The following is a 17,411-nucleotide window of genomic DNA, read 5'->3' on the forward strand; positions in this document are numbered from 1 at the left end:
GACGCCAGCAGTGACGTGTCTCTCTGCGCGTGCGTGCAAATCTACACTTTCCCTGCCTGAGTCAGAGGCGGGCAGAGAGCCTGAGTCACGGCTGCCTGCCCTCAATGGGACAGGGGGACCCTCATTGCGACCGGGAGGCCCCCGGAGGATGGGCAGGGCCGTGTCGGGAGAAGCTTGGATTGCCAGAGCCAGCGGAGGCCCCGCCAGTGTAAACACGGGGATTCCCAAATCTGGATCCAGCAGGGGGACCCCGAAAATGGCCGAGCAGAGTGCAATTTCAACCGCTATAAAACAGGCCACAAGCTTGAGGCAAAAGTAGCTTGCTTTTTAGGTCTCGCCTGAGACAGCGCTTTAGCGCTGTTCTGGCGAGACTTATAGTAAGCACTTTTGGAAGTGCAAACGAGTGCTTTCAGGCCGCCAACTACTGTGCATGTGTGCCGGGCGCGCGCACCATTTGGCAGCCTGAAAGCACTCGTTGTCTTTCACTTTCGCGGCCGCTCGGCCGCTTTGATGTTTTATCGTGATCGCGATCACTTTCACATTCGCGTCCGGCTATGCTACTGCGTTCTCCGAGCAGTCTTATCTTTACCGCTTCCCATGGGTTAAACTCCAGTGCCTTTGGTAATGATACCTCTGCAGTATATATGTTTATACTGATAAGTGGTGAAATCGATAGCTGAATGTTACTGAAACGGCGCATAAATCAATTTCGCTGATCGTGTTTAAAGCCTCTTTTGATCTTGCAAGTGGCCCAGCAATGTTGTGTCTGTTTATAAGCAACGCCATCTCTACTCTGAAGGGCTCAGATTCCCATAAACAGGGTTTCATCAAGCTGGCAGATCAAGAGGAGAGATGGCTCCCATGAGCTGTGAAACCCAGCGGCCTCGTTTTCCCGCTTAACTGGAGGCAGAGAAGCATGTTGTCCCCCTTCATACAATAGGGCTACCGTCTCCCTTTCACCATTTTCAGGGTTTCCACGTTTTATTGCATGCAGTGATTTTCAAACCAGTTTCCAGCTCTCAAGCAGTGCTTGTTCGAAACTGGCGTTCATGAAAATTATAATCTAATATGTATTGGTATTGCTTTTCATAAAAACGGATCTTTTAATAGAGTTTTTAGATATATTTGTAATTCATTTGTTATGTGTTCCTAAAGCATCAATGCAGGGCGTGCGAGCTGCAACGCACTGAGACCAAGTATTCATAGACTGGACATTAAGGAAACGGCATAATATAGGATTTTCGTATAGTGCTAGCATTGTTTGCTACAAAATACATCTCTCTCTGATTAAATGTAAATAAAGGAAACTTTGTGTTGCACGTTGTTGTGCCCGTGTTCTTTGGGTATTTTAGTGTGTGCCCCTCATTGTATTTGTCTTTCTTCCCACCCCCACTAGTGCTTGAGAACTTTTCTGGTGCACACACTCTTTTTTTTCTGATGGTTACCTATCACTATGGTATGGGTCCCTAAAGTAGTCTACCAAGTAATGTTTTCCATCTTCCAAAAGACAAAATAGTAAGTGCAGGTAGTTGTCATCGTGAAACGGCAGGCAACTGCTTACAATTGTAATTTGATCCATGTGAAAGTGTTTTTGATTAGGATCCTGCGTGCATTTCGGACTGCAGCTGCCATTAGTCAAACCACAAAAAGAAAAAGAATAAACTGAATGCAGTACACTGTAGTTGAGCAATCAAAACACACAAAAACATGCCTAGGGCATTTAGAGATAAGGGACATGTATGCTACCGAAGAAAGGTGCAAAAACGCCTTTTGTGGGCCCTGGATATGCTTTGAACTCACCCGCGAGGACTGCGGTCGACAGGCAGTGAAGAAAGAAGTCTTGCTACCAGCAAGCATTCGTCAGAACACGACACTAGAGTGCATGAACCTGGTGGCTCTACAGCTCAAGATGTGGTCTCAGTGTTACTGTTATATAACATAATTGCAAATACTACTGTACCCCCAACGAGTCAGGGGTGAGGATCCCATGCAGTGGTTTAATTTCCCCAAAATACGATTTCATTGTCTGGTTTTGAAAGCAAATCGTATACTGGACGACTTCTAGTTTTCTGCAGGAGAAAGTGGCCTCTTTCAAAGAGGGAACTGAAGAAAAGTAAGTCTTGTCGCGCATGGCATTCCAAATCCAGAAGACGGTACAGAGGCCTTTATGAACGTTGCAGTGTCTGCCTCAACAGTACTTCGCAGTACTGTAGAAATCCTTCTTGGATCAAGCGGCAGAATTCATGCCACTATGTACACATCAGACTTGGGAAAGGTGACTGGTCCCCTGAGCATCTTTTATGGTGGTGTAAACACACGGGGAACTTGCTGCAATGCCCAGTGTGTGCAAGAGGTGTGAAGTGGCCGATTGGACCGAGAGACTCTTTCCTAGATGTTTTTAACTGTAATGAAGATGTATGGGGGGAGGCACATAGATTTGTCTGGGCCTATGCTTTCCACTTTGGCCTACAATAACACTAGTGTAGCGATGTTAAGTGCAGAAATCATCTTTCTGAAATACAGGATATATTTGGTGACCTGTCCTAATATGTCATTTTTCTTCCCCGTTTTCTTCCAAATTATGCAAAGAAACGAGCTTGTTGTCAACAGCAAAACGATCATGTTGTTCAGTCTTAAATATGTCAGTGCAAGGGGCATCCTTATCCATCGTTTAAGAAACAGTAGCACTGTGTGAATGGGTGAGGCTGGCTTTGTGAGATGCATAACATATTACTTCTCAATGGTACGTAGATTTGAGATAACTATTCATTGTAGTACTCACAAAAACCTTTGGACGTTGAATTAAGCACAAGAATGTATATTGCAATAACATTTTTTTGATTGGTCCGTTCATTTTAGCTTCAACGTTCCATTGAGGATTTACACTGGGCAATGTACAGACCGATGTTTAGTATGGGGTTAGGGACTGGAATATCCAAATTAATATATATTTTTTCTTGTCCTCTTGAGGTGCCCTTTGGAAATTCACAGCCATTGAGAAAGCACATTTCTGGAATTTACAACATTTGAGCAAACAGACAAGCGCTTCCTGTGATTACAGGAGATCAAACCAGGCTCCAAGCTGCGTTTATGGCCTCCACACCCGCTCTGTCAGGAAGGGCAGCCTGCCATAAAACTGCAGCCAGCCTTCATCACTGGGGTGGGGGTGACGGGAATGTGAAGCTATCAGCTGCTCCATGTGACTGTAACTAGAAACAAGCATTTGCAATGCAATAGGTCTCGCATTTATACAAGTTTGAGCTATTGGCATTGTAAATTACAATGCCTTTTATTTATGTTTTAAAAATCCACACATAAACAAAATGCATTGCCATTTACAGTGCCAATAGCTCAAACTCTTAACAACTGCGAGACCTATTGCATTGCAAATGCTTGTTTTTGTTGTTGCACGAACAGCATAATTACACAAAAATATCCATAGATCGTTTTTTAGTTGTAAGCTGTTTTTAGTCTAGAAAAGTCATTTATAACTTATAAGCAAGAAGTGTTTTGTACCTTCATGCAGTCGCCACAAAGTAATACTTCTGTATTACTTTCCGAGTGCAATTACCTTTATGTGACATGACCTGAATCAAACCTGTTTTCCACATTGGAAATTGTAAATTTACAATGTTTCGGTAGTTTCTCCATATGTGACAACCCTTTCCTGTATAGTCTAAAGTCTAGTCCTAGTGTATAGTGATAATAGGACAAAAGCCACTCGCTATGTGCATACGAGGATGCATTGTCTTCCTTGAACACTTCACATGTGCGTATTTGGCACTCACTTAGGGGGATATTAGCAAGGGCCTTATCGCCGCGGCACTTTTTGCCACTAAAGCGGCGATATTTCTATCGCCCTATTAGCAAGCTGTCGCTAACAGCTCTTAGCGACAGCTTTATGGCGAAAGCGACCGTTTTGGTGCCGCTTTGCATGTCAAGGATATATATCGCTAATGACATGCAAAGTAGGCGTCCCCAACTTAAAGCGACTGAAAACAGTCGCAAACCCAGCTTCCCCCTATTAGCAATGCCTGCGAAGCGATAAAAAAATGTGCGCTAACCGCGACTATCGCTGGAATCTAACACCTGCTAAAAACCTGACTTAACCATTCTAGTCAATGGGAGGTGGATTGTAAGGCTAAGTCCTCCCCTGCCTATTAGCAAACTTTTCATTAGCGCGTTGGATTTATCGCTGGATTTCTCGCGCTATTGCTGGGTTTCGCCGTTATCGCTGGATTTTCTATCGCCTTGGAGATAACCGTTGATAATAACACGTTATCTCCACGATTAAATCCAGCGATAAAAAAAACAGCGCTAAGCGCGCTTTGTGATAATTATCGCAATTTCTTGGTAATATCCCCCTTAGTTTCTTGCATGATTGTGCTGCTGTGGGTAGCCTTGATCTGCATCCTGTGGCCGTGCACTCGGTTCTGCCCTGTGTGTAGTTACACCTTGCTTAATCATTCCACCTAATACTCTCTCCGCTCTCACTTTGATTGTGCACAGAGTGCTTGCTCAGCTATTGTCTTAAGTCTCATCATGTATGCTCAGGTGTATCTAGAGTGTTTACTGTGTTGCGTGTTGTGATTGTGTGTGTAAGTACAGCTAGCATGTTCATTATGTGTTACATTGGCTCGCATTTTCTGACAGGCTTATTGGGTACAGCTAGCCAGTCCAATGTATAATTCAGTGACTCATTGTCCACTGTGTGTGTGTGTTTGTATGGGCGCACATGTGTGGGCATGTGTGTGTGTGTGTGTGTGTGTTAGTGTGTGATTACAGTTAACCTGTTCACTAAATAATACAGTGACTCATTGTTCACGCTGTGTGTGAGCGTTTCTGTGTGTGTGTGTGTTAGTTTGTGGTTGCCACTAGCCTGTCCACTGTGTAATACTGTGAGCTACTGGCCAATCTGGGTGGAGTGTGTGTGTGTGTGCACGGATTTGTGTGTTCACATGTGTGCATGTGCGGTTGCAGCTAGCCTGTCCACTCCATAAAACAGGGACTCATTGGTCACTCTTTGTTCATGTTTGTGTATATTTGTGTGTGTGTGTGTGTGTGTGTGTGTGTGGTTGCAGGTGGCTTGCTCGCTGAGTCTCAGTGATTCCCTGAACTACATGTGTTAGTACAGCTAGCCCATTTACTGTACATTTTTCATTTACTTGGTTCTTGCCACGTGCAAGCAGCTGATCCTAGCTTTTTCCCTGTAATCCCTACACTTGGGACACTTCCGTCTCTTTTGCTTGACAATAAACAACAGGGACCGTGCTGGAATTACATGGCTGCACTTTAGTTAAATCTTTGACCACTCACATGTGGAAATAAACTTGAGGCATGATTTTATCATTGTTGTTTTTTACCATAACTATTTGGGTAATTTAGCCTTTAGACACCACATTGTTGACAGCTTTCAGGATTTTAGGCTTCACTTGCTACCTTGGCCACCTTCCTATGGCCCGACCCCCACACATATCTAAATTGCAGTGTTATGCCCATACCACAGTCACCCCGAATGTCATTTTGGTAGAGGTGGATGAAACACTGTAAGCTCCAGCCAAGCACAAGCCTAAAGCCTGGCTCTGGCTCAGTTCAAGATCCTGTTGGAATCTCAAGCCCATAATGAACCGAGCTTTCATGTAAATTCTGCATGACTATCTCCGTTCATCTCTTTATACAGGATATAGCATTACTGTCAGAGCAGCTGACTGTGAAACTGGGGAACCAGCTTTGAGTCTTGGCATCGGCTCAACATTCTGTGATTCTGGGCACATTACTTAATTTCCCCATGCCTATAGTCAATGCATGTGACCTTGTGTGATGTAACTGGTGCTCATGTAATGCGCTCAGCCTTCGGGTTGAGTTCGTGCTGTATTAAAAAACTACAAAAAATGAACTAAGAGGTAAAAACAAAGCCTTCTTATATGGAAAGGCAAATAATGGCCTGTTTACTGGCTGATTTGTACAAAGTGATACCGGGGAATCTGGATAAATCGCTGCTTCCCAGTTTAAATTGTGTGGTATTATGCAAAAACTTGATTCTACTAAAACTCTTTTTTTCATTATGACTTATAAAAGCACTTTCAAGTATGTGAATGCAGACAACTAGTTGTACAAATCTATCACTTAGAATAAGTACTTTTCAGTGCAGTCCCATAATGTACCTCATTGACGTATGCATAGCTGATAACACAACAGCTTGCCCACTGCAAGTTAATGATACGCAGTGAGAGAGGTGATGATTTTGGGATTCTCCCTAACCTAGGGAGAGAACCAAGCAGATGCCTTGAAAACAAAAAGCACATTTTCTTGAACGATTCGGCGGTGGTCCCATCCTCTGAGGACCACCCCAAGCACAGTTATTGGCAAAAATACAATCCCAACCAAAGGCCCGGCAAAGCATTATGGGACATGATTAGCAGTGGGCAGTGAATATTATAGTATCCAATATCAAAATAATTCTACACAGAGCTGCAGTTCAACTAGTCGTTACTAGATGTCCCTCACGAGTCAAATGCAAAAGCATTGAAATTATTGTTACATCAAGCTGCAGTTCCACTCGTCGTTACTAGATGTCCCTCACGAGTCGACACAAGTCAAATGCAAAAGTTTCATGAAAGGGTTTCAATGCTTTTGCATTTGACTCGTGAGGGACATCTAGTAACGACTAGTGGAACTGCAGCTTGATGTAATAATAATTTCAATGCTTTTGCATTTGACTCGTGAGGGACATCTAGTAACGACTAGTTGAATTGCAGCTCTTTGTAGAATTATTTTGATATTGGACACTTATAATCTTCACTGCCCACTGCTAACCTCGTCCCATAATGCTTTGCAGGGCCTTTGGCTGGGATTGTATTTTTGCCCATAACTGTGCTTGGGGTGGTCCTAGGAGGAAGGGACCACCACGGAATCGTTCACCAGCATGATATGCTCTTTGTGTTCAAGGCTTCAGCTTGGTCCTCTCCATAGGTTAGGGGGGACCCCAAAATCATCACCTCTCTCATTGCCTAACTTTGTACATTCATAGTTCTCTCTTGTGAATTGGTTGTATGATTTCTAGCATGTAAAGTTGCTGTAGCAAAGCATTCGTGGCTCATTTAGCTATTACTGCTACACATAGCAAATATTTTCAGAGCTCGCTCATGAGCCAGACCTTTGGGTTGGTTTTGGCTTGGCTCTCTCTGGTAATTTCTTTGTTGGCTCACTCACTCTACCTTTCGGCAGTTTCCGTCACCATCAATCAGGATTTGTATAGAGCCGCGAGGTGCTATGGGGTCCTGCTGGGGGATGACACTGCCTAGTTCTATTTGTTGAACATCCAGGTCCTGAGGTCCATCCTGAACTGTTGAGTGATGGTGCTTCTCTGAGGTGTAGGGGGAGGGCGTTTCAGGCCTTAGCCCCCAGATGGGATAAGGAGTGGCCTCCACTGTTCGCCCCGGCAGATGCACTGGGTAGCTGCTAGGGAGAGGGATCTGGAACGGAGGGCCCTTGAAGGTTGGTGGAAATTCACTCGTTTGTTGAGGTTGAGGAAAGCAGGATTCAAAAGGTGGTAATATGTGAGAAGAATGTTTGTCATCATTTGTGCATATTTGTTGTGTGACACCTTTTGGTGGTTATCTGTTCTGCTGTTTTTTTGTGCTGCTGTGTTTTTGTGCTGTATTATTGTAATATGATTTTGTTGTGTTGTACTACAGCTTCTGTGTTGTGTTCTCTTTTGACTTTGGCTTTGATGTGCCCTGTTATGTTGTAATTGCATTGTTATTGTGCTTTCCTTATGTTGTTGTGTAGTGCTCTGTTGTTTATTTTACAGATGTCAACAAATGATGTAACGTTTACAACCAAAAGCAGCACATGTCTGGAGAGTTCCTATGACAAGAAACCAATTACCGCTGTCTAAGGTGGTACAATCACACCGCTCCAGGTTTTCACCAGTCTTCCCAAAACAGCGACAGAGACTATCTTAACTCAGTGCTTCCAGTGCTCACTACATGTAGTAAAGCCCAGGTTCCAGTGTACACCAAGAGCAGAGTGCCGGAGAGACAGGCTCCTGCACAGAGGAAGAAGAGAGTGCTGGAAAGACAGGCTCCTGCGCAGAGGAAGAAGAGAGTGCTGGAGAGACAGGCTCCTGCGCAGAGGAAGAAGAGAGTGCCGGAGAGACAGGCTCCTGCGCAGAGGAACAAGAGAGTGCCAGAGAGACAGGCTCCTGCGCAGAGGAAGAAGAGAGTGCTGGAGAGACAGGCTCCTGCGCAGAGGAAGAAGAGAGTGCCGGAGAGACAGGCTCCTGCGCAGAGGAAGAATGAGTTCCGCGAAGCAACAGGCAGCTGTGCTCGGGGTGAGGAGAGTGCCAGAGAGACAGGCTCCTGCACAGAGGAAGAAGAGAGTGCCAGAGAGACAGGCTCCTGCGCCGAGGAAGGAGAGAGTGCTGGAGAGACAGGCTCCTGCGCAGAGGAACAAGAGAGTGCCAGAGAGACAGGCTCCTGCGCAGAGGAAGAAGAGAGTGCTGGAGAGACAGGCTCCTGCGCAGAGGAAGAAGAGAGTGCCGGAGAGACAGGCTCCTGCGCAGAGGAAGAATGAGTTCCGCGAAGCGACAGGCAGCTGTGCTCGGGGTGAGGAGAGTGCCAGAGAGACAGGCTCCTGCACAGAGGAAGAGGAGAGTGCCAGAGAGACAGGCTCCTGCGCAGAGGAAGGAGAGAGTGCTGGAGAGACAGGCTCCTGCGCAGAGGAAAAAGAGAGTGCCAGAGAGACAGGCTCCTGCACAGAGGAAGAAGAGGGTGCCGCGAAGAGACAGGCAGCTCTACTCAGGGAGAGGAGAGTGCCAGAGAGACAGGCTCCTGCGCAGCGGAAGAAGAGAGTGCCACCGAGACAGACTCCTGCGCAGAGGAAGAAGAGAGTGCCAGAGACACAGGCTCCTGTGCAGAGGAAGAAGAGAGTGCCAGAGAGACAGGCTCCTGCACAGAGGAAGAAGAGAGTGCCACGAAGAGACAGGCAGCTGTGCTCAGGGAGAGGAGAGTGCCAGAGGGACAAGCTTCTGCGCAGAGGAAGAATGAGTGCCATGAAGTGACAGGCAACTGTGCTCGGGGTGAGGAGAGTGCCAGAGAGACAGGCTCCTGCGCAGAGGAAGAAGCGAGTGCCAGAGAGACAGGCTCCTGCACAGAGGAAGAAGAGAGTGCCAGAGAGACAGGTTCCTGCGCCGAGGAAGGAGAGAGTGCTGGAGAGACAGGCTCCTGCACAGAGGAAGAAGAGTGTGCCAGAGAGACAGGCTCCTGCACAGAGGAAGAAGAGAGTGCCACGAAGAGACAGGCAGCTGTGCTCAGGGAGAGGAGAGTGCCAGAGAGACAGGCTCCTGCGCAGAGGAAGAATGAGTTCCGCGAAGCGACAGGCAACTGTGCTCGGGGTGAGGAGAGTGCCAGAGAGACAGGCTCCTGCGCAGAGGAAGAAGCGAGTGCCAGAGAGGCAGGCTCCTGCACAGAGGAAGAAGAGAGTGCCAGAGAGACAGGCTCCTGCGCAGAGGAAGAAGAGAGTGCTGTGAAGAGACAGGCAGCAGTGCTCAGGGAGAGGAGAGTGCCAGAGAGACAGGCTCCTGCGCAGAGGAAGAATGAGTGCCACGAAGAGAAAGGCAGCTGTGCTCGGGGTGAGGAGAGTGCCGGGGAGGCAGGCTCCTGCGCAGAGGAAGAAGAGAGTGCCGGAGAGAAAGGCTCCTGCGCAGAGGAACTAGAGAGTGCCGGAGAGACAGGCTCCTGCGTAGAGGAAGAAGAAAGTGCCGCGAAGAGAAAGGCAGATGTGCTTGGGGAGAGGAGAGTGCCAGAGAGACAGGCTCCTGCAGAGAGGAAGAAGAGGGTGCCACCGAGACAGACTCCTGCGCAGAGGAAGAAGAGAGTGCCCCGAAGAGACAGGCAGTTGTGCTCGGGGAGAGGAGACTGTCGGAGACACAGGCTCCTGCGCAGAGGGAGAGGAGAGTGCCACGAAGAGACAGACAGCTGTGCTCGGGGAGAGGAGAGAAACAGGCTGCTGCACGTACGGTGAATAGAGTGCCATGAAGGGGCAGGGAGCAGTGCTTATGGAGAGCAGAGTGCCAGAGAGGCAGGCTCCTGCACAGAGGAAGAAGAGAGTGCAGCGAAGAGACAGGCAGCTGCGCTCAGGGAGAGGAGAGTGCCAGAGAGACAGGCCCCTGCACAGAGGAAGAAGAGAGTGCCACAAAGAGACAGGCAGCAGTGCTCAGGGAGAGGAGAGTGCCAGAGAGACAGGCTTCTGCACGTAGGGAGAAGAGTGTGCCATGAAGGCTCAGAGAGAGCAGAGTGCAAGGGAGACAGGCTCCTGCGCAGAGGAAGAAGAGAGTGCCCCGAAGAGACAGGCAGTTGTGCTCGGGGAGAGGAGAGTGTCGGAGAGACAGGCTCCTACGCAGAGCGAGAAGAGAGTGCTGTGAAGCGGCAGGCAGCTATGCTCAGGGACAGCAGAGTGCCAGAGACCCAGGCTGCTGCACATAGGGAGAAGAGAGTGCTGTAAATCAGCAGGGAGCTGTGCTCAGGGAGAGGAGAGTGCCAGAGACACAGGCTGCTGCACGGAGGGAGAAGAGAGTGCCACAAAGTGGCAGGAAGCAGCGCTCAGGGAGAGGAGAGTGCCGGAGAGACAGGCTCCTGCACAGAGGGGGAAGAAAGTGCCGTGAATCAGCAGGGAGCTGTGCTCAGGGAGAGCAGAGTGCTGGAGAGACAGGCTCCTACACATAGGGAGAAGAGAGTGCCATGAAGAGACAGACAGCTGTGCTCAGAGAGAGGAGAGTGTTGGAAAGACAAGCTCCTGCGCATAGGGAGAAGACAGTGCCACGAAGAGACAGCCTGCTGTGTTTGGGGAGAGGAGAGTGTTGGAGAGACAGGCTCCTGCACATAGGGAGAAGAGAATGCCACAGAAAGGCAGGCAGCTGTGCTCAGGAAGAGAAGAGTGCTGTAATAACTGTCTCCTGCGCAGAGGGAGAAGAGAGTGCTGTGAAGCAGCAAGGAGTTGAGCTCAGGGAGAGGAGAGCGTTGGAGAGACAGGCTCCTGCACATAGGGGGAAGAGAGTGCCACAAAGAGACAGGCTGCTGTGTTCGGGGAGAGGAGAATGTTTGAGAGACAGGCTCCTAAGCTTAGGGAAAAGTGAGTGGTGTTAAGAAATAGGCTGCTGTCCTCAGGGAGAGGAGAGCGTTGGAAAGACAGGCTCCTGCAGATAGGGAGAAGAGAGTGCCATAAAAAGGCAGGCAGCTGTGCTCAGGAAGAGGAGAGTGCTGTAATGGCTGTGTTCTGAGAAGAGGGGAAAAGAGAGTGCTGTGAAGCAGCATTGAGCTGTGCTCAGGGAGAGGAGCGCATTAGAGAGACAGGCTCCTGCACATAGGGAGAAGTGAGTGCCATGAAGAGACAGGCTGTTGTGCTCAGATAGAGGAGAGCGTTGGAAAGACAGGCTCCTGCACATAGGGAGAAGAGAGTGCCACGAAGCGACAGGCTGCTGTGTTCGGGGAGAGAAGAGTGTTGGAGGGACAGGCTCCTACACATAGGGAGACGAAAGTGCCACAGAAAGTCAGGCAGCTGTGCTCAGGCAGACGAGAGTGCTATAATGTCTGTCTCCTGCGCACAGGGAGAAGAGAATGCTGTGAAGTTAGAGAGACAGGCTCCTGCACATAGAGAGAAAGGGGTGCCACAAAGAGACAGGCTGCTGTGTGTGGTGAGAGGAGAGTGTTTGAGAGACAGGCTCCTGACCTTAGGGAAAAGTGAGTGCTGCGAAGAAATAGGCTGCTGTCCTCAGGGAGAGGAGAGTGTTGAAGAGACAGGCTAATGCACATAGGAAGAAGTGAGTGCCACGAAAAGACAGGCTTCTGTGTTCGGGGAGAGGAGAGTGCTGTAGAAGGGAAAAACATAGGCTTATATCACAGAGGCAGGCTACTAGTTAATGCAAGAGGAGAGGAGTCTTCTGTGAGGAGGAAGGGTGCTGGGTGCTAGGAGAAGAGGGCCCTGTGAAAGACAATCTCTACACAGGGAGACGGGGAGTGTCGTATAGGGAGGCAAGGGTGTCATAAAGCAACACCCTACTGTTCATGGAGTGAGGGGCTGCTGTAAAACATGGATACTTAAAGTATGGCCCGGGGGCCGCATGCGGCCCTCCTGAACCTTACAGGGCATATTATCAAGAGCTGGCGATAACATTATCGCCGCTTTAGCATCCGTTTTCGGGCGAAAAGCAGCGATAATATTATCGCTTCATTAACAAGGACACACTAGCGAGTGTTTCCTTGCCTTAGCGCCTGTTGTCAGCACGCCTCGCATCGCATCGTTAATGAGATGCAAAGAAGGCATGCCTGACAAGACTCCATGGGAAAATACCGCTAATCCAGCTTCGCAATTTTATCAACGAGGGGTAGCGATATTTGAAATCGCGTTAACTGTGCCTTCACGAAGGAATTTAACATCCGTTAAATTCCTGACTTAGGCGTACCTAACATGGGAGGTGGATTGTGGGGCTAAGGCCACAGGGCCTTATCATCAAGTTATCGCCGTTTTCCATGGAACATCGCTGGAAAACCAGCGATGTCCCATGGAAAACCCGGCTATCGCTGGAATATTTCTTGCTATAGCGCTAAGCGTTGATAATACAGCGCTATCTTGGCGATATATTCCAGCGATAGCCGGCGATAATTTAAAGCGCCCTAAGCGCGCTCAGCGATAATTATGGCTGGGGCTTGATAATATGCCCCCACATGCAGCCCCCTGGTCCACAGTAGCGCTGGGCTTCTATTTACTTGACTCAGCACTAACAATAAAAAGATATTAAATATACCGGTGATTATTTATTTCAAGGTTAATTGGTGTTAAAGAAAGGATGTAACTATGGAGTTCTACTCAACTTTAGAAACACCTTCATTTTCTAAGACATCTTGCAGCAAAAGTGTAAAATGACCACAGTGTCTGCAAAATTCGAAAAGTGTCTTTAATTAACATGCAGAACCTTTTCACCTTAGTGCAGTTGATTATATCAGCGCATCAAGAAGTATTAATTTAAAGTGATGGTTTACAAAGATAGATTTAGTAACATTCATTATTCCACCCCGACAACAACGCTAAAGAAGCAAGTCAGTTATGTGCACTTTTTGGGTGTCCTGTGTTCCTATTATACATGAACAACATTATAGTTTATTAAATCAAACACAGGAGCAGGTTTTGTGCAGCGCACCTCCTGGAGTCATGCATTTTGCTGTCCTCTTATATGTGATAATGAAGAAAAAAGGAGGGAACATGAAATTAAACAATTTCCTGGGATAACACAATTTGGAAAAGAGGGGAAACTGGGATAAATTCCAGGTATTCTGGTTTTACATTGTTCAATACAGCCACTAGATGTATATACTTCACTTTGCATATGTCTATCTTGCCACCAAACCCCCCAACCCGACCGCCATCCCACTGGCATCAATGCGGCCCATCACAGACCAAACTTTTTGGACCCTGGCAAAATGGTTCTGAGTACCCATGCTATAAAACAACATGGTTATGCATATGGGGTGGAAGGTGCTGTAAAAAGACAGGATGCCGGGCACGAGGAAGAGACTGCCTGCCTGAAGAAAGAGAGTAAGGCGAATGCAGTTGAACTATGGGATGCTGTGGCAGCAGAGAGCAGTGTGCTGTAAAAGCATCAGCCATCGTGCATAGGGAGAGCTGGGTGCTGTTGAAGACAGGCTGCCATGCATACAGAGAGCAGGGTGCTATAAAGAGATCAGCTACCATGCATAGGGAGAGCAGGGTGCTGTCGAACAACGGGCTGATATTCTAACAGAAAGCAGTGTGTTGTAAAGGGATCAGCTCCGGTGCATAGGGAGAGCAGGCGCTGTCAAATGACGGGCTGCCATACATACAGAGAGTAGGGTGCTGTAAAGAAGTCAGAACTGTGCTTAAGAAGAGCAGGGCGCTGTCGAACGGCAGGCTTCCATGCATATAGAGAGTAGGATGCTGTAAAGAGATAAGCTACTGTGCATAGGGAGAACAGGGCGCTGTCAAACAGCAGGCTACCATGCATACAGAGAGAAGAGTTTGTGTATAGGGAGAGCAGGGTGCTTTCAAACCACAGGCTGCCATGCATACAGAGAGAAGAATTTGTGCATAGGGAGAGCAGAGCGCTGTTGAACAACAGGCTACCATGCACACAGAGTGGAGTTTGTGCACGGGGCGAGCAGGGCGCTGTCGAATGACAGGCTGCCATGCATACAGAGAGCAGTGTGCTGTAAAGGCATCAGCCATCGTGCATAGGGAGAGCAGAGTGCTGTTGAACAACAGGCTGCCATGCACACAGAGTGGAGTTTGTGCACGGGGCGAGCAGGGCGCTGTTGAATGACAGGCTGCCATGCATACAGAGAGCAGTGTGCTGTAAAGGCATCAGCCATCCTGCATAGGGAGAGCTGGGTGCTGTCGAATGACAGGCTGCCATGCATACAGAGAGGAGGGTGCTATAAAGAGATCAGCTACTGTGCATAGGAAGAGCAGGGTGCTTTCAAACCACAGGCTGCCATGCATACAGAGAGTAGAGTTTATGCATAAGGAGAGCATGGGGATGTCAAATGCCAGGCAGCCGTACATAAAGAGAGCTGGGTACTGGAAAGAGATGAGTACTGTGCATGGGAGAGTAGGGCGCGGTCAGCTGACCGGCAGCCATGCATACCGAGTATAGGGCACTGTAGAGGCATCGGCCACCAAGCATAGGTTGCGTTAAAAAGACAAGATGACAAGCATAGGGAAGAACACAGTTCCATAAAGAGCCTAGTTGTCTTGCCGGAGTAGTGTAAGGTGCTGTAAATAGACCTACTGCCGCACAAGGAGAGTAGGGTTCTGCAAAGCTACCAGCTGCCTTACCTTTCCAGGCTAAAAGTGCATGTGGATATAGGTGGGCTGTATAGAGACAGGCTGCCCTGCATAGGGTTAGAGGAGTGCTGTCAAGAGACAGGCTAACATGCATACAGAGAAGAAGGCGCTGTAATGATACCTGCTGCTGTGCATAGGGATAGAGGGGTGCGGTGAAGAGACAGGCTAACATGCATACAGAGAGGAAGATGCTGTAATGATACCTGCTGCTGGTCATAGCCACAGTGTGGTGCAGTGAAGAGACAGGCTAATGTGGATAGAGATGAAGCTTATACCTGCTGCTGTGCATAGGGATAGAGGGGTGCGGTGAGGAGACAGGCTAATGTGGATACAGAGAGGAAGCTTATACCTGCTGCTGTGCATAGGGATAGAGGGGTGCGGTGAAGAGACAGGCTAATGTGGATACAGAGAGGAAGCTTATACCTGCTGCTGTGCATAGGGATAGAGGGGTGCGGTGAAGAGACAGGCTAATGTGGATACAGAGAGGAAGCTTATACCTGCTGCTGTGCATGAGGATAGAGGGGTGCGGTAAAGAGACAGGCTAATGTGGATACAGAGAGGAAGCTTATACCTGCTGCTGTGCATGAGGATAGAGGGGTGCGGTGAAGAGACAGGCTAACATGCATACAGAGAGGAAGATGCTGTAATGATACCTGCTGCTGGTCATAGCCACAGTGTGGTGCGGTGAAGAGACAGGCTAATGTGGATAGAGATGAAGCTTATACCTGCTGCTGTGCATGAGGATAGAGGGGTGCGGTGAAGAGACAGACTAACATGGATACAGAGAGGAAGATGCTCTCTGATACCTGCTGCTCTGCATAGGCATAGAGGCAAACACAAAGTAGGGTGACGTAAAGAGACCGTTGCATGCAGGAGGGGCGGTGCTGTAAAGAGACAGGCTGCTGTGAATAGGGATAGAAGGGTTCTTCCGTCAAGAGACAGGCTGCCATGCAAAGGGAGATCGGGGTGCTGCAAAGAGACAGACTGCTACACATTGGATATGAGGGTCCTGTTAAGAGACATACAGGTGTGCATGTCAAGTGAGAGATACAAAGAAAGACTGGTGTGCACAGGTGGGGAATGGTGCTTTATTGAGAGAGACAGCTGGACCTAGAAAGAAACCGACTGTGAAAAGACCGCCTTCGGTGCACTGGAAGAAGTCACTTCTACGTAGGGACAATTAATGTTCACAGCCAAAGTAGCGCTTTATAGAGATGAGCTGGTGGTGTCCAATGGGAGGAGGGATTCTGTCACGGAAGAGCATTGTGAGAACAGAGAGAGACAGTAGTTAAAAGAGACAGGCTAGCTTGCACAGTCAGGCGAACGCACCATTAGGGCTTAGGCTTAGGGTGATGTCCCTGTGTCCCAGGGGGTGTTATCTGCTGTCAGACTGCATTCATTGCTCAGGGGCGCTCTATAAAGAAGAGACTGCTTCCCATGGGCTCTCCCTCCAGGGGGCTGGGGAAGGGTGTATGGACAGGGCCCTGGGTGCAGGGAGAGAGGGGGGTGATGTCCCTGTGTCCCAGGGGGTGTTATCTGCTGTCAGACTGCATTCATTGCTCAGGGGCGCTCTATAAAGAAGAGACTGCTTCCCATGGGCTCTCCCTCCAGGGGGCTGGGGAAGGGTGTATGGACAGGGCCCTGGGTGCAGGGAGAGAGGGGGGTGATGTCCCTGTGTCCCAGGGGGTGTTATCTGCTGTCAGAGTGCATTCATTGCTCAGGGGCGCTCTATAAAGAAGAGACTGCTTCCCATGGGCTCTCCCTCCAGGGGGCTGGGGAAGGGTGTATGGACAGGGCCCTGGGTGCAGGGAGAGAGGGGGGTGATGTCCCTGTGTCCCAGGGGGTGTTATCTGCTGTCAGAGTGCATTCATTGCTCAGGGGCGCTCTATAAAGAAGAGACTGCTTCCCATGGGCTCTCCCTCCAGGGGGCTGGGGAAGGGTGTATGGACAGGGCCCTGGGTGCAGGGAGAGAGGGGGGTGATGTCCCTGTGTCCCAGGGGGTGTTATCTGCTGTCAGAGTGCATTCATTGCTCAGGGGCGCTCTATAAAGAAGAGACTGCTTCCCATGGGCTCTCCCTCCAGGGGGCTGGGGAAGGGTGTATGGACAGGGCCCTGGGTGCAGGGAGAGAGGGGGGTGATGTCCCTGTGTCCCAGGGGGTGTTATCTGCTGTCAGAGTGCATTCATTGCTCAGGGGCGCTCTATAAAGAAGAGACTGCTTCCCATGGGCTCTCCCTCCAGGGGGCTGGGGAAGGGTGTATGGACAGGGCCCTGGGTGCAGGGAGAGAGGGGGGTGATGTCCCTGTGTCCCAGGGGGTGTCATCTGCTGTCAGAGTGCATTCATTGCTCAGGGGCGCTCTATAAAGAAGAGACTGCTTCCCATGGGCTCTCCCTCCAGGGGGCTGGGGAAGGGTGTATGGACAGGGCCCTGGGTGCAGGGAGAGAGGGGGGTGATGTCCCTGTGTCCCAGGGGGTGTTATCTGCTGTCAGAGTGCATTCATTGCTCAGGGGCGCTCTATAAAGAAGAGACTGCTTC

The sequence above is a fragment of the Triturus cristatus genome, chromosome 4_2, assembly GCF_964204655.1.
Source record: "Triturus cristatus chromosome 4_2, aTriCri1.1, whole genome shotgun sequence".
Taxonomy (NCBI): Eukaryota; Metazoa; Chordata; class Amphibia; order Caudata; family Salamandridae; genus Triturus; species Triturus cristatus.